Source organism: Periplaneta americana, chromosome 12, assembly GCF_040183065.1.
Source record: "Periplaneta americana isolate PAMFEO1 chromosome 12, P.americana_PAMFEO1_priV1, whole genome shotgun sequence".
NCBI lineage: Eukaryota > Metazoa > Arthropoda > Insecta > Blattodea > Blattidae > Periplaneta > Periplaneta americana.
Window position 1 is genome coordinate 173,170,431 of NC_091128.1, and position 26,155 is coordinate 173,196,585.

The 26,155-nt window shown below is 36.3% G+C and overlaps 2 protein-coding genes across 2 annotated transcripts in view; one reads left to right on the forward strand and one right to left on the reverse strand.

The window, feature by feature from the left end:
• The window catches only part of Ms (neuropeptide receptor myosuppressin), a 99,722-nt gene extending 81,449 nt beyond the window's left edge, over window positions 1–18,273 (reverse strand). The window contains exon 1 of the mRNA XM_069842590.1: window positions 18,141–18,273. The gene's annotated coding sequence lies outside the window, so the exon portion shown is untranslated. The remainder of the gene's footprint in view (window positions 1–18,140) is intronic.
• The window catches only part of LOC138711203 (acyl-CoA synthetase short-chain family member 3, mitochondrial), a 330,810-nt gene that overhangs the window by 65,313 nt on the left and 239,342 nt on the right, over window positions 1–26,155 (forward strand). The gene's annotated exons all lie outside the window — the stretch shown is intronic.

Below are 26,155 nucleotides of genomic sequence, written 5' to 3' on the forward strand. Positions count from 1 at the left end.
GATCCTTTACCAAGTTACAGAGCTTGAGTACATTTCATCACTCTCAGGTTTAGGCGTAGACAGCCATTTTATAAAATGACTTCAAAATGGTGCCTCATACTACGATCAATTACAGCTTGTATACTATCTGCGGGTCAACCGAGTAGGTAACATCACAAAATAATATTCATCTGTTTTGTTTGTCATTTGTTCTTTATTTAATTCAATGACTTTATCTCGCCTCTTCATTTATATTAATTCTTTGACTTATTTAAACACAGTCCACGTATGCATTGAAACTGTAGTGGCTAACATCACAGACTAATATTTATCGATTTCGCTTGTCATTTTTCTTTTTTTAATTCAGTGATTTTTTTTTCTGTTATTTATACTCGCTTTAACATCTCTAGCCATATCGCGAGTTAATCGTTTGGATGAAATCCGAAGGCCTATGTACTATTGTTGAGACTGGTTGTATTGTTGTGAACTAGATGGCGACTGTATATGTATTACTGATTTGTTATGAATATGATTTCGGTGATGAATGAGGCCCGTGATATTCAGGGATGTTTCGGCCCGAATTTTCTAGCATTTACCTTACGGTTGAGGGAAAACCCTGAAAAACCTTAACCAGGAAATTCAACTCAACCGGGAATCGAGCCCGGGCTCTCTGCCTAAGAGACCAGCATGCTCATTACTACATCACAGAGGTGGTCCCAGTGATTTTATTTTACATTTTACTTATTTTAATTCATTGACTTTCATACTAATGTTCAGATACATTCCACGTATGCATTGAAATTCTAGTGGGCAACATCACAGACTAATATTTCTCCACTTCGTTTGTCATTTATTGTTTGTTTAATTCAGTAATTTTATTCTATCATTTTACTTATTTTAATTTATTGACTCACATAAAATTCAAACACATCCCATGTATTGTAACGGGTAACATGACGGACTAATATTTCTTTATTTCGTCTGTCATTTGTTCTTTATTGAATTTAATTGTTTTATTTCACCGTTTTATTTACGATAGTATATTAATTCATCGACTCATATAATATTCAGACACATTCCACATATACATTGAAAGTGTAGTGCGTAACATCACAGACTAATATTTCTCTATTTAGTTTGTCATTTGTTCTTTATACAAGGTTGCGTGTAGCAACGGGATTTTTTGATTTGTGCATTTCAAAACCATTTATTTATATTCGCAAGACTATAACGTTCCTGTATTGTTCCCACGGCATTGTCATTTAGAGGACATGGATAAAATATAGTCGGATGAAAAACTTGCGTTTGCAAAAATTTAATTTTACAAAAACAGTGACTAAGCTACAAACGAGCGTTCTGGCGTCACATCCGGTTCCGTTAATTCATGCTATACAGACCTGTGTTCAGAAATTCGAAACAGCGTGTTCAGCACTAAGAAAGAAGCTTCTAGAATCAAGAAAAGCTGTCCGAACAACAGAAATGTCGTATCTATGAGGACCTTTCCCCCCCCCCCGGAGTCCATAGCACGATGGCATGCTGTTTCTTTGGGTTTGACACGTCACATTTTTGGGCAACATTTTCACCGTCATCAGGTTGAAATAGTCCAAGAACTGAGAGCTTGTGATTCGAACAGTACTTAGAGTTACTTTTGCTGAACAGTTTTTATGATCAAAAGTGAATATTGAAGATTCCTGGAAAATATTTGGATGACAGATGAAGTGCACTTGCATGAATGAACAAAACTTTAGGTATTAAGTTAGGAAAGTCCTCACAATTTACACAGCTCCCAATATACAGTGAAAAAGTGACTACGTGGTGTATTGTGTCTATGGAAGAAATCACTGACTTAACTATTTTTAGGATACCGATGATCACGCTATTACTGTGAATTCGGATATATATATATATATATATATATATATATATATATATATATATTAACATAGTTCAGACACGTTTGACTGTTGAGGTTCCCAGTGAAAAAGTAAACCTGTTTCAGCAGGATTAAGCAATGACTCAATACTGCAAGAATATTGAACCCCATTGTACACGAGTGATTTGGAACCAGCGATATTCTTTGGCCAGCGAGATCCCCAGATATTTTTAATTGGTTATTTTACGACGCTCTTATGAACTGCTATGGTTATCTAGGATCTGAGTAAGATGAAGGTGATAATATCGGCGAAATGAGTCCAGGGTTCAACACCGAAAGTTATCCAACATTTTCTCTCAATGGGTTGAGTGAAACCCTCAACCAGGTAACTTGCCCCATACAGAACTTGAACCCGGACCCGCTCGTTTCGCGATCAGACAGGCTAACCGTTAGAGGAACCTCCATATCTTTAGAGTGATTAATTTTTATGGGGATTCCTGAAGAGCAGAGTGTTTGCACGTCGTCCTCACGACGTTAATAAACTGAGGCTAATGTTCGTGTTCGTTTGATATCCGTTGAAATGTTCTAACGGGTTATGGGAAACCTGTGTTCCCGAATGCAGGAATGCGTACACAGGAAAGATGGTCACCTGAAGGATGTAATCTTCAAGAAATGACTTTGCCGTTAGGTAAGTGATATATGGTATAGTTCTGTCATTTCAACCACCACAGTCTTATAAATGTTCGATGTATTTGCAGTGTAGTCATTCCGGGAAAACTTGGAATTCTAATGAAAAAGTCTTTTTCAGAAATATTTCTTTATTATTACTGTAAGACATAGATAATTCTGTAAATTTAAATATTCTAATGTTTTATTTTACAAGTTTTATAGGCATTGAATCAATCTAAGTGGTCTAGGTAATGAATACTGTTTTATTTCTCTAAAGTTTGCAGCACTAACTCATAGAGAAATGGATTCTGTTAATGTATGTTTTTCAGGCACTTCACTAGTCTCTTCCTTAGTTCTTTTTCCAGAGGTCCACAGAAGATGCTCCTTTTTCTATTAAAAGCTTTCTTTGCCATTGCTGTCCTCCTTTTGACTTCCTGGCTGTAGCTTACGTTGTCAGAGGGTTATGGGTCTATTTTTCGTGGAAATTGGATACCAAATAAGCATTTTCCTTTATAACGGAAATACCGTATTTTCTCGAATACCCCGCGCGAGGTGCGAGGCTTATTCGAAATGAAGTTGGCGACATTGCCCAATTTCCCTCCTGAGCAACTCCTGAAGTGGTAGCGCATGCCATTGTCTTCAAGCGCGGTTATTTCAATTGTTAACATTGTTGGCATTTGGATTAGCAGTACACGTGTTAGAATCAAGTTCAAGTGTGGTAAAGTGCCTCGTTTGTTGCGTCTTATATTTTCAATTCTGAAAATGAGTGCCACTGAAGATATGACATTGCGATCGTTTACTTGCAACGAAAAAAATAAAAATTATCAAAGATGCGGAGGAACACTCGATACTAGAGTTGGGCAACACGATTCTTTTTCAGAAGTCGATTCCAACGATTCAATCATACATTACGAATCGATTCTAACGATTCGTTCACGATTCTTCTCAGTCTGCGATTCCAACTATTCTTTTGAATCGTCAACGAGTACACGATTCTTCCTAATCTGCGATTCCAACGATTCGTCAACGAACGACTTACAGTCTTACTAATAAACCGTGTATAGTTTTTATACGAGACTTATGCAGAGTTGAGACAGAAAACGTTACTAATAAACCGTGAATAAGCTATGGACGTATAACCAGGCTGCTTTGCAGTAGTTATATACACGAAACTCCTTGTTTAAGCGTTGTATATAGGGAAAAAATGGCCGCCCCTCTAACAGCTGTTCGTATCGACTGTCATTTTATGATGATGGTTACCTTGTAACCAAAGAAGAACAAACCAAAGATCATAGAATTATTAGAATAATATTGCTGTAGCTTGTACTCTTTGACCAAAATGTAGTGTGGTTATCGATTAGAGCCAGTTGTACTATCGACATTTAACACGCCACACGAGAGCGCTCTACCGGATGCAGTAGAGAACCTCAGATATTCTATTACCTTTCGTAACGAAGTAATGACGAAACTATGACGTAGCTGTGTAACAGTTTTACTGTTATACACGACGTATGTAGTGATTATTAGTAAGGAATTTACACACGACTTATAAACGAGCTATTCATTGTATAAGTATAAGACAGTTAAACGTCTGTATATAGAGTTTTTATTAGTAAGGCCGTTAGAGGACACTTTCCTTTGCAAACCACGCGTAGAACAAAAACGTTCTACATCTCTCGCATAGATGGCATAAGAGGCGAGACATTGGATTGTCTCTTTCTCGTTGGCTGGAACCATTCGGCATGACCTCTATTAGTCTACAAAGTTACCCAAGATAATGTTTCTAAATTATAATTTATCAACTGAACCTTATTACGAAGTACATTTTTTGCATTACATCTCTATTTAACTATGCAAATTTCAGGTTTGTGTTCATTATTTTCCATACTTAACAAATGCAGTGTTTTGATTTCACTCTCGCTCGGGAGTATTCGGCACGGTTCGGAAATGTCCGTTGCCAGGTTACATCAAACAACTAATAGAATCGTTGGTTACGATACCATGCCGATTCCTTACTATTCTTTTGAACGACGATTCGTTACGATTCTTTTGAACGACGATTCGTTGATACCACGAATCGATTCTTACGATTATTTATTATTAGTCGTTCGAATGAACGATTCGTTCACGAATCGACCCAACTCTACTCGATACTACAGTCGGGACGCTGTTATTCCCGGCGTGACTTCTCCTCTTTGCTTACGTCTTAGGAAGTGAAGGCTCTATAAAGTCTTGGTAAATAGTATCGTTCGCCATTTTTGTTCTTTCGTTGCCGAGCTACCATACGAGGAATCTATTTGCCGCACCGTTAAACATTATCATGTCGTAGCTCCTATGATAATAAATCAAACTGTAATTCAGTAAATAATTGAGTGGCAAATAACGTCTTCGTGTGCTTTCTGCGAACGCCAACGAAAGAACCAAAATGGCGGGCGATTATATTAAGTATTTATTAAGTCTTAGGGAATGCATAACGTCTTCATAAGCGAATCACAAGACGCACACGTTTAAATGTAGCCGACCTGCAACGCGATGGTCGATTAAGCAACACAACTGACATGAATGGACGTCACTTTGAGCACCTCCTGTGAACAAATGTTCAGATCTCACAAAGTTTGTGTTGTAGGACCCATGTTTATTAGACTGATGCATAATTACGAACTTCCTTACTTCCTTACAAATGGCTTTTAAGGAACCCGAAGGTTCATTGCCGCCCTCACATAAGCCCGCCATCGGTCCCTATCCTGTAAAAGATTAATCCACTCTCTATCATCATATCCCACCTCCCTTAAATCCATTTTAATATTATCCTCCCATCTACGTCTCGGTCTCCCTAAAGGTCTTTTTCCCTCCGGTCTCCCAATTAACACTCTATATGCATTTCTGGATTCGCCCATACGTGCTACATGCCCTGCCCATCTCAAACGTCTGGATTTAATGTTCCTAATTATGTCAGGTGAAGAATACAATGCGTGCAGTTCTGTGTTGTGTAACTTTCTCCATTCTCCTGTAACTTCATCCCGTTTAGCCCCAAATATTTTCCTAAGCACCTTATTCTCAAACACCCTTAACCTATGTTCCTCTCTCAGAGTGAGAGTCCAAGTTTCACAACCATGCAGAACAACCGGTAATATAACTGTTTTATAAATTCTAACTTTCAGATTTTTGGACAGCAGACTGGATGATAAGAGCTTCTCAACCGAATAATAACACGTATTTCCCATATTTATTCTGCGTTTAATTTCATCCGGAGTGTAATTTATATTTGTTACTGTTGCTCCAAGATATTTGAATTTTTCCACCTCTTCGAAGGATAAATCTCCAGTTTTTATATTTCCATTTCGTACAATATTCTGGTCACGAGACATAATCATATACTTTGTCTTTTTGGGATTTACTTCCAAACCGATCGCTTTACTTGCTTCCAGTAAAATTTCCGTGTTTTCCCTAATCGTTTGTGGATTTTCTCCTAACATATTCACGTCATCCGCATAGACAAGAAGCTGATGTAACCCGTTCAATTCCAAACCCTGCCTGTTATCCTGAACTTTCCTAATGGCATATTCTAGAGCGAAGTTAAAAAGTAAAGGTGATAGTGCATCTCCCTGCTTTAGCCCGCAGTGAATTGGAAAAGCATCAGATAGAAACTGACCTATACGGACTCTGCTGTATGTTTCACTGAGACACATTTTCATTAATCGAACTAGTTTCTTGGGAATACCAAATTCAATCTCATAAAATATTGGATACTTTTTTGACACTCTGTACAGTTATTTTAAAATATAAAAAAGTTCCTGATTTGTGTTCTTGTTATAGATGGAAATAAGAAGTTTTTTGAACAGCGAAGCTTCATTTAGAGTCCAGTATATAAATAAGATACATATTTAAAAAATATAAGAAGTTTTTACTGTAGTGTCTTCTGACAAATGGTTGAAATTTCTTTACAATCAGAACTACAGAAAAAGAATTAATTGCAACAAGGTACAGTGATGTATCTAATAATAACACAATAGTAATATGCGTTACAAGAGCGGTATGTTGATGTTTTCATGTTCGAGGAAAAGATTGGAAAAGCGAAACGTAGTTGAGCTTCTTTAATTTTCGAGAATTGAAAGAAAACATACCGCTCGTGTATCGTACATTATTTTGTGCGAAGATCGTTTATTACATACCTGAAAGACGAATTTCTAATTAGTTGCAATGAAATCTCCATCTTGGTTTCTGTTCAATGACGGCAACTTTTAAAAACTAAAATATCTATCTTCAACATTGTTGCTATAAAATGTTTTCTGTGTTTAGTATATTCCAGCAGGTCGTGATATACGTCTGTCTTTTTTTCCCCCAGTCTATAAATGCGAACTTAAAACAAACGGTAAGGTTATGTAATGATTTATTTTTCATTTTAATATTTTAACAATAATATTTATATAACATATTTCAGTAATAAAATCGGCATCTGGAATCTTGCTGATTTTTTCACGGCTTCCTTAATGTTACTTGTATCAGGAATGCAATAAGTTTCGTGGAGTAGTAGACTTTACTTAATTTTTGCAAATATTTAAAAACAATAATTAACAGTGCAATTTAGGTGAAATTGCAGTGGTAAGTTTCCAATTTATAATTATTACTATATTGAACGTCTCTAAATATAATATGTTAAAAGCCTAAAGCAGTAAAATGAATATGGCGCTTAAGCGGTAAGAAGAGGGAAATTGTTATGTGTGTTACGTTGGGAATACTGAATGTGGTATTTCACACTTACCGCGTATTGGTTCTGTGCGGAAAGCAAGCAAATACGCACGATCTCGCACAAAATAAATTACTTTTATATTTTAAAAAACAATTTCTAGCTCACAACGCAGTAGATTAATAACTATTCTACAGAGTGGCCCAAAATTTCCACTTCAGAGGCTGTATTATAATATTTGTTCAATATGAAGTCACCAGTGTCTCGTAGGACGTGGGTCACCAAGTTCGAAGAAAAAGCATGGCACCCGGAAGGAATTCGCTCAAGCAGATGCTGTTTGCCCCAGATTTTCACACTGTACGCTTTTGTTTCGAGATAGTCCCAAACCACAAAATTCATTGTATTGAAATCCGGGGAACGGGGAGCCCATTCAACGTATCCCCTACGACCAATCCATTGACTGAAGTTCTTATCCAACCGATGATGTATTACTTACAGTGCAGGATTTTTAGATCACGTTATAGGATAAGTCAACAGCCAAATATTCCTTTATTCAGAATGAAAAATATATAAAAACTATAATTATTAGAACTAAATCTACTGCAATCTGATTTCAGCATTTTTTTTATATTCGTACACAATAACTACCGTTTTTCTTTAATAAAGTAAATGCAGGGAAATGTAATCAAAGTTGCCGATGTGCTAGAATCGCAATCACAAACAGCAGGGCTCAAACCCGAGACATGTGAGAATTTCACCAAGACTACGCATGCTGGTACGGGCCGTAACAGAATGGACGAGTTAAACCAGCCTTCTAGCTTTTCTTTTGTTTCTACCGGGAATCGCCCTTTGATCCTTTAGGAAGAATACTAGGATTGCATCCCGCGGGCGTGTACAATCCCAAAGAGATGGCTTTTAGATAACCTCTTCTGCTTTCCAGATTGTATTTTCGCGTGATGCTATGAGATGAGACGGAGAAAAAGCATTATGCTAGTCTTGTGTATCCTTTTCTTTTATTACCTTCAATTTTTTAGATTTTTTTTTTGTTTCTTTAGAATTCTATTTTGTAATAAATTATTTTATTGAATGAGATGTGCTTAAGATTAGTTTAAATCATCGCTCTTTTGTCATCACTTTATTCGTCAAGGCGCGTAGCGTCAAGGGTACGTTGAAGTTACTGTCGGGAGTTTTAATCCCGTGTAGATCATAGATGTTTTGCCTTTATCAGTATAATTTTTCTAGTCGCCTTAAATATGAGTAGAATTTCCACCTATCTAGGATTCGGCGAGACCTTGAGAGATGTGCGTATTGGAAATTAATGTTTCTTTATTTAAACGTATCTTATGAACCAATATATTAAGGTATGTATCCACGTTTGTCCTAAAATCCACATTTTCCAACCAAAAATTATGAAATTTTTTGTACATAATATGTGTTCTTCAACTAAACCAATGCAATTAAATATATATATATATATATATATATATATACTTACTTACTTACAAATGGCTTTTAAGGAACCCGAAGGTTCATTGCCGCCCTCACATAAGCCCGCCAGCGGTCCCTATCCTGTGCAAGATTAATCCAGTCTCTATCATCATACCCCACCTCCCTCAAATCCATTTTAATATTATCCTCCCATCTACGTCTCGGCCTCCCTAAAGGTCTTTTTCCCTCCGGTCTCCCAACTAACATTCTATATGCATTTCTGGATTCGCCCATACGTGCTACATGCCCTGCCCATCTCAAACGTCTGGATTTAATGTTCCTAATTATGTCAGGTGAAGAATACAATGCGTGCAGTCCTGTGTTGTGTAACTTTCTCCATTCTCCTGTAACTTCATCCCGCTTAGCCCCAAATATTTTCCTTAGCACCTTATTCTCAAACACCCTGAACCTATGTTCCTCTCTCAGAGTGAGAGTCCAAGTTTCACAACCATACAGAAGAACCGGTAATATAACTGTTTTATAAATTCTAACTTTCAGATTTTTGGACAGCAGACTGGATGATAAGAGCTTCTCAACCGAATAATAACACGCATTTCCCATATTTATTCTGCGTTTAATTTCCTCCCGAGTATCATTTATATTTGTTACTGTTGCTCCAAGATATATATATATATATATATATATATATATATATATATATATATATATATATATATATATATATTTAACCCTTAGTTGCCTGACGGTACTTAGAAGTATCGTGATTTATTTTGCATACTGGAAGACCTGGAAGAATAACAAACCGCCAGAAATTACATGCAACCTGATAAATTAAATCCAACAAGGATACTGACAGTACTGTACATAGAAATACAACCTTTTTTTAAAATAAAAAAATAAAAAAAAAAAATAAAAAATAAAAAAAAAATACTGTATGTTTTGAATTCATATTCTAACAACATTCACTAAAGAAAACGGATTTATTTTAATTTTTTCTTATGTCCGGCAACAAAGGGTTAAGCTTTTTGAAAATTGAAAAATAATAATAATATATAATAAAATTTTTGAAACGCTCTCAACCCGCAGCAAATGACACTAGGAAATTCCTTTTTGCACAGAAATGTTAGTTTTCATCCCCTGATTGTGTTGAACTGTGATTATTAGTTTAGCCAGCTTAGTTTAAAAATTATAATTTATTCATTGAAAAATTAAGATTTTTATTTTCAAAATATTCAGAAAAAAAATTTTGCTCTATTATTTCAAATAATATTACAAAACCCATAGTTTAAAACATTCCCCATTTTATGAGCTTTAATTTGGTATATAAATGACTTCTGTAAAGGTAACATGCCACGAAGGCACTTGGGGGGCATGGAGGTAGAGCCCCATGCTTTCCATGACCTCGGCACTAGAATGAGGTGGTGTGGTCGGCACCACGCTCCGACCGCCTTTTACCCCCAGGAAAGACCCGGTACTCAATTTTATAGGAGGCTGAGTGAACCTCGGGGCCGTTCTGAAAGTTTGGCAACGAGAAAAAAATCCTGTCACTGTCGAACCCCGGACCTTTCAGTCCGTAGCCAGCTGCTCTACCAACTGAGTTACCCGGCCTGTATTTCAATATTTAGTGCATTTTGTCTTGTTTTGAATGCTTAACAATGTCGAGATTTTTATTTTTGTAATAAACGAAGATGAAAGTTTGGGAGAACATACGTCTTTTATTTATAGAGGTATGTTAAAGATTCTTAGACCACAACATTCACCATTTCATTAGCTTTAAATCCATGTATGAATGGAACTATTATTTCAATTTTTGAAGTTGTGTTTGTGTTTTCAAAATTCTTTGTTAAACAGTGTAGGTAGAAAGTTTATACTTAGTATGTGATCACTTATTTTATGAGTAGGTAACCTTTGCAAAATATAGCATTATTACTTAGTTCAATCAGTTAACCCGTTTATATCTATTCATCATTTTAACTGCTTTCAATCATTATTAAAACTATAATATAAGCGCTGTGAGTTAGAGAATTTCAACGACGAAATGTGTCTACTTCTAGTCATTTTGTGCGTGATGCCTAAAACAATTTATGACGGCTTGAGTCAGACACCCTGTATAATTATCATATATTGTGTAAACGTATCGTTAAATTATGCAAATTAAAAAATATATATATATTATATTAAACTGTGTAGATGAGAATTTAGATCTGAGGTTCCATCATAAAAGTTGTCTCATACGTGAACTGTAATTATTAATCTATTGTTCGTTGTTGGAAATTGTAAACGGTTCCGAAGCGTCGAAGATACTAATATAACTTAGGTTCGAAACTTAATCTTATTTCATATTCAATTATGTGTTGTGTGAAATTCAATGTCCATGAATGCCTTCTTTCAGATTCCTTTCCAGTGGCAATTTTTGCGAAAATTTTAAGTTTCTTTTCTTCTGTTAAAATAATTGCCTTTACATGAATACACTTACAAAAAGAAAACTACCGTTAAATGATTCCTTAACTTAACTTATTAATGATAAGCTTATGTGAAAATATAGGCTGCACATTGTTTGTTGAAAGATGAGTGCCTACTTCGCTAGATTGTAATTATTTCGTCATTAGATACCCTTTGTACTACAGTAAAAGAATTAAATTTCATACTGAACTAAACGAAAAAAAGTTTGTCTTTTTTAAATATTAGGTCTTCATTATTTCCGATTTTTTTTTCAAAGTTGTTACGATTTTTCACATTTTTCTTCGAGTGAAATCCTTTTTCAAACATGTGGCCTTGCACTGTATTGTTCAGACCGTTTTTGAGAAGAAGAAATAGCTAAGATGTTGTTTGTGCGTGTTTCAGCTATCAACCATTTTGTATTCAGATTTAAAATGGCTTCCAGCAACCTGCTGCTATTATTTGAGTAAAAAATGTGGTGGCTTTTCTGGGCGTAAGCTTGAGTGAAGGTTTATTTTTACGCATTTAATATGAATAAAGTTCAGTCAAATGGTTAAGAATTTGTTTCAGAATGTTTTTAGTTAACTACCATTTTATGTTCAGATTTAAAATGGCTTCCAGGAAACTGCTCCTATTATTGCTGCGTTTTTTCGCGCAGGCGTTGAGTAAAAATATATTTTAATCTATTAGATATGAAGAAAATAATTCCAAAGGGAAAGAATTTGTTTGTTCTTGGTTTGAGCTGTCATTTTGTGTTTAAACTTAAAATGGCGTCCACTAAACTCCAGCTGTTATCTAAATAAAATCCTGGCGGTATTTTTTTGCGTTAGTTTTGAGTAGGCATTTATTTTTTGTGCACCAGCGTTATACATAATCTTTATCGTTAGTCAAATTCGTGAATAATATGCCACATTACCAGAGCCGTTAAAATGTTACCATGACAACTAAAAACGTATGACTTCTGTTATGATGACATAACGTGACCTACAAAATTTATATTACGGAACGATTTGCCGTGCAATAATATTTAATATATCATTTTTGTCATATCAACCGTTCTTCATAGACCATGATATCAAACGTGATATGTTATTTTTATTGATAGTTTTATAATGTTGTCATACACAAAAAATAGCGTATAGGAATCACGTGTATAATGTTAGCCCTAGCCTACAATTATTTAATTGGTCAAAATTTATGAAATGAGCAAAGCTCATGCAGTAGGTTATAACATCATAAATAAATTAGTTTCATAATATACTATTCATGCATTGAATACGAATAAATCTAGTCCAATGGCTAAGAATTCGTTTGTGCGTGTTTTCAGCTAACTACCATTTTGTGTTCAGTTTTAAAATGGCTTCGACTAAACTGCTCCTTATATTTGAGTGTAAAACCTGGCGGCGTTTCATGGCATAAGCGTTGCGTGAAGATTTATTATTTTTCGATGTGAACAAAGTGAGTCTAGTGGCTAAGAATTTCCTTGTGTGTTCAGAAGTAACTACTTTGTGTTCAGATTTAAATGGCTACTACTATTACTTGATTAAAATATCTGTCGGCGATTTTTGGCGTAAAGGTTGAATAAAAGTTTATTTTTTACATTGTCAACCTCCAAAATATGTAGTTTTTTTAATACTTTTGGATATCCATAGTGTGTCATTTTTGCACGGCACGCAAAAAATGTATTTTTTTCTTTGCACAGAGTGTAAAAATTAAAATGTGCTGCACGCCGTTTGAAAAGAAGTGAAAGTAAGTTAAATTTTAAATAACTGAATTGGTAATGGTATTGGTGGTGGCGTTATTCATATTTACATTCGCAACATATTATGAAGTTTGAAGGTAAATTATAAATCCTATTATCTCCACAAACATATTTTGTGAACTGTTTCTTCCAACAGACAATGGCAACTAAAGATTATTTCTCATTTGTTTTGTACCATAGCAACGTCAATCGTAGCAACGCAATTATTGTCGTTAATTTATACTTCAGTATTAGTAAATTTCACCGGAACTAAAAGATTCAGATCTGATGTTTATTCAGAATACTTGGATCCCGAGATCGACTATCGGAGAATTTTCCTTGAACAAAAGAAGTTTTTTGGATGTCAATAGTCGGGAAATTTGTATGAATGCAGTCTGATTGCAAGTGTGCCGGGTTATTTATTAACCAGTCTTCAAATAAAGAAATGCAATATAATCAGGACTGTAGCTGGACACACTTTTCAATGTAATATTGTTGACAAGTAGTGCCATCTGTGAGCTGAACCAGAAAGTACAAAAAGAGAAGCTATATAGTTAGCAATGAATTAAAAAAAAACTGGATACGAACACGGTCGACCCAATGGCACTCATACAGACTTAATGTTTGGAAAGGGTCACAAAAAATTAAATAGTATAATCGGAGATTTTTATTATTATTTCAATATGCCTTTGAAAAGAATCTTTACCATTGGTGCTCAAAGTGCGTATTTCCGAAAAAATTAAATGTATCAATTTCTATAACATCGGAAAGATAGCAGTACACCTTCTCTGATGATAACCAAGGTTAGGATTTTTATTTTATTTTTTTTTTATTTTATTGGGTTATTTTACGACGCTGTATCAATATCTAGGTTATTTAGCGTCAGAGTGATATGAAGGTGATAATGCCGGTGAAATGAGTCCGGGGTCCAGCACCGAAAGTTACCCAGCATTTGCTCGTATTGGGTTGAGGGAAAACCCCGGAAAAAACCTCAACCAGGTAACTTGCCCCGACCGGGATTCGAACCCGGGCCACCTGGTTTCGCAGCCAGACGCGCTGACCGTTACTCCACAGGTGTGGACTTAGGATTTTTAGGTGCTCACTTTGTTTGTAGATCCGTCTGAAAGAAACCAGTGTCAAATGTTGCCTCCAATATCAAATAAGATAATTTTCCAGCACATTCCCCCCCCCCTTTTGTGACCTTTATCTCTTTTTCGCCTCACCCTGTCCATAATAACATTTCCTATCCTCTTACAGCTACTTTTTAGCCATTATATCATTTAATTCACTTCTGAATTTCATAGTATTGCAGTTTGTAATATGTATCGGTATTGAACGCGGGACTAAAGAAAAAGCACATCTGCAACAATTGAAAATTCCACACGCTGACCGTTGTGAACCAGCAATAGCGAACTCTCTCCCTTTTTTTTCTCATTTCACTGCAATCGGTAGTATAGTAAACCTAAAAGTAACTTTGATACTAAACTACTGTACATGTTTAATACAAGATTTTGTCATGTCGAAGGTATCCAAATGTCGATTTTTTATCCAGACTCAGGATTTCAATCACGATTTCAACGAAACTGATGGAACTGTTATACGATTCACTACTTCCTCTTGTGAATGATGCTGGCATGTAACCTACTGAATAATGATTGTAGCTTATACAGGGCGTAATGAAATAACCTCTGAAGATTTTCAGAGCGAATAGTTCATGTTGTATGTAACAAAAAAGTGTAATACGATATCGGTAGAAAGTCCATAATTTTCTCAAAAAAAAAAAAGTTTTTTCCCTCTTATTCGGTAACTACTGCGAGTAGGATCGTGATTGTCCATATCGATATAAAATCTAATAAAGAATAATTTATCTCTCTGGCATATTTAAATAGCGTGTAAATTTACTTTAAAAACCATTAATTTGAAGCCACTGATCTATTCCACCAGCTTGCAACATTGTAGTCAGAAAGGGAGATGGGAGGTAGTTCACTAAGGCAGAAGGCTCTGAAATCGTTAACCTCTTACATGAGTAGTACGAGAAGAAAGATCAGTGTTAGCGGCGATGTTGCCAAACAGCTGAAGCTTCCAACTGAATTTTGTAATTAACAATGCATTTAATTACAAAATATAATATAGATTTTTCTCTTAATTTAAGTTCACCCTGTCGTTCCTTTTCAATCTACAAGATTATTTCACTTCCACCCTGTATTATAGAGATGTACGTAGTTTCGAACGAGTTGATTTCAATTGCCGTATTTATTCGCATAATTTACGCACCTTAATTTTTATCATAGAAATTTTACAATTATATATCCTTGAATATTTCGCGCATTTGCTGGCAACATTTTGTAATTTTTTCCAAGAACGTTTCATACCGACAGAATTTTCATTTATCATCTTTCAGAGGTCGAATTAGCACTGTTACGTGTTACACTGGAAGATACGGCAAGTTGAGGATCCTACACCCGATGTCCGTGCGACAGACTCTCGTTCGATTTTTGTGCTACTTTATGGGCAATACTCTCACTAAAAAAATCCATTTTGTCGTTAATAGCGTAGTCCTCAGCTGCACGACACAATACATGACACCTTGGTATGAAATTTTGGAAATATCCGTACCAGCTGATTATAGACGATAAAGTTTTGGGCGTGTTCAGTTGTAATGATGGTGCGCTAGCAGTGAAAAGAGAAATATCGGTATTGTAATATGACTTAAGTAACATATTACAAAATCCAGTTTAGGATCTCAGATTTTTTAATGTAGGACCGATATCCTGAAACTTTCCACGCATAAAACACGCACCCCCATTTTAGGACACAGAAGTAGGCTATAGTAAAAAAAAAAATGAATGAAATACGCCAGTAAATATTACATGCAATAGTAATATGCGTTACAAGAGCGGTATGTTGACGTTTTCATGTTCGAGGAAAAGACTGAAAAAGCGAAACGTAGTTGAGCTTTTTTAATTTCCGAGAACATGAAAACAAACATACCGCTCGTGTATCGTACATTATTTTGTGCGAAGATCGTTTATTACATACCTGAAAGACGAATTTCTAATTAGTTGCAATGAAATCTCCATCTTGGTTTCTGTTCAATGACGGCAACTTTGGAAAACAAATATATCTATCTTCAACATTGTTCCTATAAAATGTTTTCTGTGTTTACTATACTCCAGCAGGCCGTGATATGCATCTGTCTTTTTTTTTCCCCAGTCTATAAATGCGAACTTAAAACAAACGGTAAGGTTATGTAATGATTTATTTTTCATTTTAATATTTTAACAATAATATTTATATAACATATTGCAGTAATAAAATCGGCATCTGGAATCTTGTTGATCTTTTCACGGCTTCCTTAATGTTACTTGTATCAGGAATGCAATAAGTTTCGTGGAGTTGTAGAGTTTACTTGATTTTTGCAAATATTTAAAAAGAATAATTAACATTGCAATTTAGGTGAAATTGCAGTGGTAAGTTTCCAATTTATAATTATTACTATGTTAAACGTCTCTAAAAATAATATGTTAAAAGCCTAAAGCAGTAAAATGAATGTCGCGCTTAAGCGGTACGAAGAGGGAAATTGTTATGTGTGTTACGTTGGGAATAATGAATGTGGTATTTCACACTTACCGCGTATTGGTTCTGTGCGGAAAACAAGCAAATACGCACGATCTCGCACAAAATGGTGTATAATACATTTTGTGAAGTGCATTACAAAATGTCGGAAATTCAAAAACGAGCAGAGAGAATTTTTGAAACTATTTCTTGATTTTGTAAAAAGCACTTCCCAATCTTGTATCGAAGTACAGTAGAACCCCGATTTTCCGTCACCCTATTAACCGATTGGCGGATTATCCGATTGTCTCTCTCTCACTCTTTTTTTTTTTTTTTTTTGCAGAAAAAATATGAAGTGCTGTACATAATATTAGTACGAATTTTTTCTACAGTGTTTCGTTTTTACAAACTTTTATACAGTATGATCTACTTTTCGAGGGGCCTAAATGCAATGCAAAATACCTTCCAAAGAAAAGAAGTTCTGCATGTATTGTGGGTCCCTATCACCACGGCATGGCGCGTCCTCAGGTTGCGGATAGAGGAGACGGCCTCCAGATATGGAGGGTAGCTGCGAATATATTGAATAAGCAGTCGTGGACAGCCGATAAGGGGTGGTCCTCCAGCTTGGGGGTTGGGCGAAGGGCTAACAACCCATCACCGTAAAAAACAGCTTGTTGCGAATCCCTACAATAAGACCTTTAGGGATGCCGAGACGTAGATGGGAGGATAATATTAAAATGAATTTGAGGGAGGTGGGGTATGATGATAGAGACTGGATTAATCTTGCACAGGATAGGGACCGATGGCGGGCTTATGTGAGGGCGGCAATGAACCTTCGGGTTCCTTAAAAGCCATTTGTAAGTAAGTAAGTAAATTGAGTGGTTTGAGAAAAAAGAAAGTGGCTGATCGCATCCGAATACGAAATAGGAATTACAACTGTGCACGATTTAATTAAAAACAAATATAAAGTGTAATAATTATGTAAATCTACAACATGAGACCTGTACTATTCGTATCTTGCCACAGACAGTCGTCATAAAGAGTTTCCTTGGCTCTTAGAAACCCGTCATTGAGAAGAAGACTTAAATTAGTGAATTTGTGTTCCATTACCTGGCGTGTTAAAACACAAGACCACGGGGGAGATTGAGGAGCGTTTTTGCAAAAGTCGATAGATGCAGAAATTTTCGAAAGTCAGTTACATATGGATATCGTATGTTTTCTACCTCCGGAATCGATCAATGAAATCAGATTTACCAAAACTTGATTCATACCGTATGTAGAGACTAGCAAACCTTCCAGGTTTTTTCAAAACTCGATAGATCCTGTCACTTAGTGTAATTTCTGTAAAATCTTGATTTCTGCATCTATCGACTTTTGCAAAAACGCTCCTCAATTATGAAACTGTATTATGCACTTAATTTATGAAAACCTTATATGGTACGGATTATCCGATTTCTTCGATTAACCGTTCACTCCATCCCCTTCATTACCACGGATAATAGAGGTTCTACTGTATACTATTCCGAAATAGTTGAGTGAAGCAACATCTTTTTGTTCCCTTGTCTTATTTTAGCAAGTTTTCCTTCCATTTTTTTTAATGAAGATTGCCCCTAAAAATTCTAACTCTGATGGTAACTTAAGAAAATCGGACGTGGTTGTCTCTCCATTAACTGTGAGGTGCGATGGAACAGGACGGTAACACCGTGCGACAGAAACCAGTGGGGTTGGGGCCTGGCATGCACACGTACCTGATGCTGTGACGGGGAGTCCTGCTGTGCTGGTGAGACTTGGCGGCTGCGACGGTGCGTGTGGACCCGATGCGGCGGGCGTCCCGCTCTTATATGCGGCGGCCCTCGAGGCGCCCACACCGACGCAGCGCGCCGGCCCGCGTCACGTGGCGCGGGGGTGTGTCCGCCTCGCCCCCCTGCGACCCCCCAGGTGGTTTTCTCGAGGAACAACCGACCAACTCTAATTGATGACGTGTTTGTTAGACAAGTCACTACCTCTTCTTCGCCCACTATTCCGGGAGCCAACTGGAGTCTTCACTTCACATGTTGGAATTCACGGATGTAACACATGAAATACATTCCGATGGTTTCTGCTGTAACTTTCACTACTACGAACACTAACATCTTTCGTGGCTCTTAAAGAACTTTACACTCTTTGTCTTTACTCTTTCGAATTCTGCACACCTTAACACCAAATCTTGGCTTCTTTTTCGATAATAATCTAAATTGGAATTTTCAAGTTAAAGAAACGATAAAAAAAATCTGTTCCTCCATTCACTGTTTGAGTCGCTTAAGAAACTTCTTGTCCCAGCAACTAAAACTTACCCTAGTACAAACCCTAGTAATGCCGCACTTCGATTATTGTGACGTTTTGTTAAGTGACCTAAGTTCTGAATTGTCAGTCAAGTTACAGCGAGCTCAGAATATGTGCGTCAGATACGTGTGCAACATCCGACGATATGATCACATATCACCGTCCTTCGCAAGTCTTTCGTGGCTCTGACTTAAAGAACGTAGAACTTTACACTCTTTGTCTTTACTCTTTCGAATTCTGCACACCTTAACACCAAATCTTGGCTTCTTTTTCGATAATAATCTAAATTGGAATTTTCAAGTTAAAGAAACGATAAAAAAAATCTGTTCCTCCATTCACTGTTTGAGTTGCTTAAGAAACTTCTTGCCCCAGCAACTAAAACTTACTTAATACCCTAGTAATGCCGCACTTCGATTATTGTGACGTTCTGTTAAGTGACCTATCAGAATATGTGCGTCAGATACGTGTGCAACATCCGACGGTATGATCTCATATCACCGTCCTTCGCAAGTCTTTCGTGGCTCCGACTTAAAGAACGTAGAACTTTACACTCTTTGTCTTTACTCTTTCGAATTCTGCACACCTTAACACCAAATCTTGGCTACTTTTTCGATAATAATCTAAATTGGAATTTTCAAGTTAAAGAAACGATAAAAAAATCTGTTCCTCCATTCACTGTTTGAGTCGCTTAAGAAACTTCTTGCCCGAGCAACTAAAACTTACCCTAGTGCAAACCCTAGTAACGCCGCACTTCGATTATTGTGACGTTCTGTTAAGTGACCTAAGTTCTGAACTGTCAGTCAAGTTGCAGCGAGTTCAGAATATGTGTGTCAGATACGTGTGCAACATCCGACGATATGATCTCATATCACCGTCCTTCGCAAGTCTTTCGTGGCTCCGACTTAAAGAACGTAAAACTTTACACTCTTTGTCTTTACTCTTTCGAATTCTGCACACCTTAACACCAAATCTTGGCTTTTTTTCGATAATAATCTAAATTGGAATTTTCAAGTTAAAGAAACGATAAAAAAAATCTGTCCCTCCATTCACTGTTTGAGTCGCTTAAGAAACTTCTTGCCCGAGCAACTAAAACTTACCCTAGCAATGCCGCACTTCGATTATTGTGACGTTCTGTTAAGTGATCTAAGTTCTGAACTGTCAGTCAAGTTACAGCGAGTTCAGAATATGTGTGTCAGATGCGTGTGCAACATCCGACGATATGATCACATATCACCGTCCTTCGCAAGTCTTTCGTGGCTCTGACTTAAAGAACGCAGAACTTTACACTCTTTGTCTTTACTCTTTCGAATTCTGCACACCTTAACACCTAATCTTGGCTACTTTTTCGATAATAATCTAAATTGGAATTTTCAAGTTAAAGAAACGATAAAAAAATCTGTTCCTCCATTCACTGTTTGAGTCGCTTAAGAAACTTCTTGCCCCAGCAACTAAAACTTACCCTAGTAGACTAATGCCGCACTTCGATTATTGTGACGTTCTGTTAAGTGACCTAAGTTCTGAACTGTCAGTCAAGTTACAGCGAGCTCAGAATATGTGCGTCAGATACGTGTGCAACATCCGACGATATGATCACATATCACCGTCCTTCGCAAGTCTTTCGTGGCTCTGACTTAAAGAACGCAGAACTTTACACTCTTTATCTTTACTCTTTCGAATTCTCCACACATCAACACCAAATTACCTTTCGTCTCGTTTCTCTTATCTATACTCTAACCACGACGTAAATACAGATCACTTATCTGTGGCACGCTAAGTATACCTCTTCATAGAACATTTGCTATTCATCATCTTTTACAGCATCCATCTCGCGACAATGGAATTCCTTGTCACAAAGTACTAGGGGCTGCAAGACAATAAACACCTTTAAGAACAGCTTAAAAGATAACCTTATTAGCATTTCACTCCAATCTTACCGATTTAAACTATCACTGACTACATTGTTACTTCTCCCTTTAGACATCATCCTGATATTGCTGTATTTTCAAAATTGTCTCATAATAATCTCTTTCTATTATCTAATATTATTTGAAATATATTAACATTCTATGTATTTTAGCTTAATTCTGCTACACAGTTTATTTCAGTGTTTAATTAATAGTTCACAGTATTTTGTTGTTTAATTCGTAAATAACTCTTGTATAAATGTAACTCTCATCTAATTCAAATTGTTGAATTCTTTGTAAGTTCATGCATATGTATATACACTTTTTGCTGGTTGAGTGGAAGAGAAGGCCTTACGGCCTTAACTCTGCCAGCTAAAATAAATCATTATTATTATTATTATTATTATTATTATTATTATTATTATTATCATTATTATAACATCACCCAATACTATTACTATTCACACCTTTATTCACAACTTACTTATGGCTTTTAAGGAACCCGCAGGTTCATTGCCGCCCTCACATAAGCTCGCCATCGGTCCCTATCCTGAGCAAGATTAATCCAGTCTCTATCATCATATCCCACCTCCCTCAAATCCATTTTAATATTATTCTCCCATCTACGTCTCGGCCTCGCTTAAGGTCTTTTTCCCTCAAGTCTCTCAACTAACACTCTATACGCATTTCTACATTTTCCCATACGTGCTACATGCCCTGCCCATCTTAAAAGTCTGTTTTTAATGTTCCTAATTATGTCAGGTGAAGAATACAATGCGTGCAGTTCTGCGTTGTGTAACTTTCTCCATTCTCCTGTAACTTCATCCCTCTTAGCCCCAAATATTTTCCTAAGCACCTTATTCTCAAACACCCTTAACCTTTGTTACTCTCTCAAAGTAAGAGTCCAAGTTTCACAACCATACAGAACAACCGGTAATATAACTGTTTTATAAATTCTAACTTTCAGATTTTTTGACAGCAGACTTGATGACAAAAAGCTTCTCAACCGAATAATAACACTAATTTCCCATATTTATTCTGCGTTTAATTTCCTTCCGAGTGTCATTTATCTTTGTTGCTGTTGCTCCCAGGTATTTGCCCTCATATAAGCCCGCCATCGGTCCCTATCCTGAGCAAGATTAATCCAGTCTCTACCATCATATCCCACCTCCCTCAAATCCATTTTAATATTATCTTCCCATCTACGTCTCTGCCTCCCAAAAGGTCTTTTTCCCCTCCGGCCTCCCAACTAACACTCTATATGCATTTCTGGATTCGCTCATACTTGCTACATGCCCTGCCCATCTCAAACGTCTGGATTTAATGTTCCTAATTATGTCAGGTGAAGAATACAATGCGTGCAGCTCTGCGTTGTGTAACTTTCTCCATTCTCCTGTAACTTCATCCCTCTTAGCCCCAAATATTTTCCTAAGCACCTTATTCTCAAACACTCTTAATCTCTGTTCCTCTCTCAAAGTGAGAGTCCAAGTTTCACAACCATACAGAACAACCGGTAATATAACTGTTTTATAAATTCTAACTTTCAAATTTTTCACCAGCAGACTGGATGATAAAAGCTTCTCAACCGAATAATAACACGCATTTCCCATATTTATTCTGCGTTTAATTTCCTCCCGAGTGTCATTTATATTTGTTACTGTTGCTCCAAGATATTTGAATTTTTCCACCTCTTCGAATGATAAATCTCCAATTTTTATAGTTCCATTTCGTACAATATTCTGGTCACGAGACATAATCATATACTTAGTCTTTTCGGGATTTACTTCCAACCCTATCGCTTAACTTGCTTCAAGTAGAATTTCCGTGTTTTCCCTAATCGTTTGTGGATTTTATTATTATTATTATTTTTATTATTATTATTATTATTATTATTATTATTATTATTATTATTATTGTTGTTGCTGTATCTCGCACAGGGATCAGCGAGAATTGTACAAACCGGTTCGTCTAATTTAAAAATATTAACTGAAAGATTTCTAGATTATTAAATTGTGCTAGGAGGCGTATCTTACAACTTTGCAGTGTTTATTACGTCTTTGTGTGAATAGCGGAAGATATTTAATATAGTGTTGTCAGTAAGGCTAGATTTCTTTTCTTGATATACAGCAACTTTAAAATTATCAATTAAGAAGAGTCGAGCATTTTTCCTTTAAAAACAGAGAGGCTAGAACTTTGTTTAATTAAAGAGGCGAAAGCGATGTGGATGATGCGGACAGGATACGCAGACACACACAGGCTGAGGACAAAAATGAAAGCTAAGGACTGTGTATTTCCACTTATCACTACATCTGAAACTGTTCGAGAAAATTACGGAATGCAATCGAAATATTATGAGTATACACAGTGGGCCAAAAAAAAAGCCTAAAAAATTTAAATGGTTATATTCCAGTAGCTAATGATTTCACTTGAAAATTTATTTCACAGGCAAATTTCACAGTCCTTGTAGCCCGGGAATGTACTGCATTATTTATTTTTCTACCATTTATTAAACATTATTTTTTTATTTTTTGTAAGGCAGTGCAAAATCGATCGTTTATGCCGAACTAAGCATTATGGTCTTAAGAGTTCAGCAGGCCAAGCCAGCGAATAGGGATTATAAAGAATGGACACTTCGCGTCGGTACCTTTGATGTAGCCGGACTGATTTCAATGACCTTCAAGCCAGCTAGAGCGTGAGATTCTGCTTTCTCCCTAGAGTTGGCGCTGACATCACACCAGCTAGCAGTCGACACAGCGGAAATATAACACATATAATTAATACATCTAGGTACATTATGTACTCAAATAAAATAAATTGGATCCATAAAATAATAAATCCGTCATTAACTGTAATGTCTAGACTCTAGAGTTCCTTTATAATGAGAGTTGAGACGTTGACCCCAACAACAATTAAAATATGTAATGATGTGATAGCGCTAAAAATGGAGAAACAAAACTCTTACGAGAAGTAAAACCATATACCTATATTATATTATATACAAATATTAAACGAATTCGATACTTAATTTTATAATATATTATATTATTTTATAATATAATTTATGATATCTGAAATATAAAATATTATTATTACAACTAGTTTGTCACTGAGAAATAAGGAAAAGCTGTTAACTAGAATTTATTTGAAGCAAAGCGTTACTGGATTATGCAATAAGGTAGGCGATGTTTGGATCCTGTGTCTTAACTCTGTTCTCAATTATTATCTTAGCGTATGCTCGATTACACTAACCTCTAGCGCTTGAAAGTGGAACTATGCGCTGGCGCACAGAGAAACAAAACACAGGAAATTGCGCTCAGTGTCCATTCTTTATAATCCCTATTCGCTGGCCAAGCCGTTTGTTGTGCTATCGTCATTTGTTTTCTTCCGTTTTGAGTTCTCATTTTGTGAATAGTGGGTCGCTTAACGAACGAAGACAAGATTTTCATTAAAAATTTGCACCAATACGATAATTTATCTGCCCGTCAAATTGTAAGGAACTACGCTAAGCGACAATGGTCTGTTTCAAGCGTACAACGATTGATTAGCAAGATACGGACATGATATCCCTCCTGAGAGATTATTGCGTGAAAGATCGCATTTCTCAGATTCTCTGATGGTTTCCGCTGGAGTTTCAAACGATATCTTAATCCTACGGACTATTTTGTATGGAGTCAACTACTAAAAAATAGGAATTCATAATATTGAACATTTAAGACAACGCCTTCTTGAATGTTAGGACCGACTTGATCAAAGACAGATATCCGGTGCTATTGGACAATGGAGAAGATCTCTACAAATGTTTGTGCGGGCAAATGGCGGTCATACAGAGCATCATTTTTAATTTCGATTATTTGAAAGATCATTAATTTTATTATTATTAATTTGATCAACATTCAGTTCCTGCATTTTGAAGTAATTTTCTTCAAAAACCACATTTTTCGCATCATTGTGTATTGACCTCCATAAGATTTTAATTGAGCCTCAAAAAACATAATAAAAAATCCTGCTCATCTTTAAAGTCTATCTATTTCAACAGTGCATTCATTATGCATTTCCGAAAATAGAATATTTCTAATTTTGTGCCGTTTTTTGGCCCACTGTGTATATGTTATAAGGCTACTTTTTTCCGACTGTTGTCGTTTTGTTTAAAATTTCATCACACCATTGCTCCCATTACTTCGTGCGCTCGGTATAGACGAGTCGACCTATCCTGCTTAACACAGACTACAGTCGCTCTCGATGATGTAGCGGCCGTCTCACGTGTCACGCAATTAGAAGTTCGTCGGTTCGAATAAGGGCGACATTGATGGGTTTTTTAAATCTTACTGTAAAATAGAAATTAAATCTGTGGCGCTTTATATCCCGTGGAGGGCCAAGAACAACCATCCGACTACTGATCTCACTTCATATAACTTAAAAGAGGTGAACGATCATCCAATAAGTAGGGTTAAGGTGTGTTCGGCACAATGTTCCTACCCCAGTCGTTATACCTGGCTTATGGAATAGGATTTTGACAATCAGTTGAGATCCCCAAATTCGTCATGATGCTGAGTGGACACCGGTCTCATACATCGGTCTAAATCTCGTGAGAAAATGGGTAGATTTTATAGAGAACACAACCGGAAGGTTTTAGCGTGAGTACATCTGCAATAGATCTGACGAAAGGCGTTTGTATTGATTCTCACAAACTCAGTTATGTTCCTTTGATCCCTGAACGCAGTGAAAATTGTTAAAAAGAATTGATTCACTTTGGAAAATGTTGGGTTGCGTGAAACGAAAATATTATCAGAATTACAAAAGACGACAACAGATGAATAGAGGAGAGTCTGAGGAATATAAAAATCCCTCATTGACCCCGGCCGAACGACAGAGACTCGGCAGAAAATGACGAAAACTAACAATTTTCGCTCAGACATGAAACAAAACAAGTTAGAAATAAATTAAGTGCACTGTTTCGGATACATCTCGACTAGACGAATCCGACGATACCGGTTTGATCGACGTATGACCACCTACTGACGAGATATAAGTCGCTGGTACTCGCAAATATTGCGCTATAAGATCATTTTGAGGAGACGCATACTTCACAGGAGTAGATCCGTTCTGTTCAAGAGATTTAAGAAAGATGATAATCCCCACTCCATTATGACGGGTAGGAGCTCTTGGTTTCTACGCACTTTCAAACGTTTGTTTCCGCGCTATAACAAAATATAATCAGCATTTATATTGTTACCATAGTAATCATGACCATAATACTTCTTTAGAAAACAAATGAAGTACTGCATAAAAAGTATGCCGTTTCGGTGTCCCTTCAGACGAGTCCACTTTTAATGGCGCGTTAGTAGCGCTGCTAACGGACGACTGTTGTACCACCAATTCCCTACACGTCACGACAGAATAATATAGAATGGCGATAATAATAATGTATGACTTGAGGCTTTCCCGGCGCTTAATATAGAATAATAATAATAATAATAATAATAGTAATAATAATAATAGTAATAATAATAGTAATAATAATAATAATAGTAATAATA